Below are 754 nucleotides of genomic sequence, written 5' to 3'. Positions count from 1 at the left end.
ACAGTTTGTGCAACCACATAGGGCTGCTCCTTGTAGTTTTTTTTTATTTCGATTATAGAGTTTTTAACCTTAAGGTCATTCGCCTCTCCGGGTTAGAAAAATCTATTATGAAAAATTTCTAACCCTATGTGCGGGGCCGGGACTCGAACCCAGGTACGCTGCGTACAAGGCAATCGATTTATCAACTACGCTACGCCCACCCTCAATTACGCCGGAATTACAGGGTTATGAGAACGATCACACGAAAAATGTCGATTTTTACAATTTCTGCAATGAATTATAAAGGTGAAAATTTTTCCAAAATGTGGCCACATCTGCTTGGATTTGTAGTACTAGGTCACTAACAGCCATTTAAAGTCTCTTTGGCCATCATCATCGGTTCCGCAAGCCCCGGCGGAAGTATCCAAATTAGAATAGCAGTCACATCGGTGTCTCAAAGATGGCTTGACCGTTTCGACCAAACTTAGTCTCAAATGAATGGTGTTTTATCCCCGTAAATGGTTTTAAAATTTTATCCCTATCCGACTTCCGGTTCCGAAGTTATGGATTGTGGCGTGCGGTCACAAAACCAACTCCGATTCAAACCGATACTCCGATGAAAGCAAAAAAGATAAAAATTTCACTAAAACGTCTCTCAAGCAACTTAAATTTGCAGTTATATGTCACTGACGGCCAACCAAACTTTCGTTGACTACATTGATCACCATAGACGGTTCCGGAAGTGTCCGGGAAAAGAGGCCATCTTTCCAAACTA

This window comes from Topomyia yanbarensis, chromosome 2 (assembly GCF_030247195.1).
Source record: "Topomyia yanbarensis strain Yona2022 chromosome 2, ASM3024719v1, whole genome shotgun sequence".
Classification (NCBI taxonomy): Eukaryota; Metazoa; Arthropoda; class Insecta; order Diptera; family Culicidae; genus Topomyia; species Topomyia yanbarensis.
Note: the sequence above shows the minus strand (reverse complement) of the source record.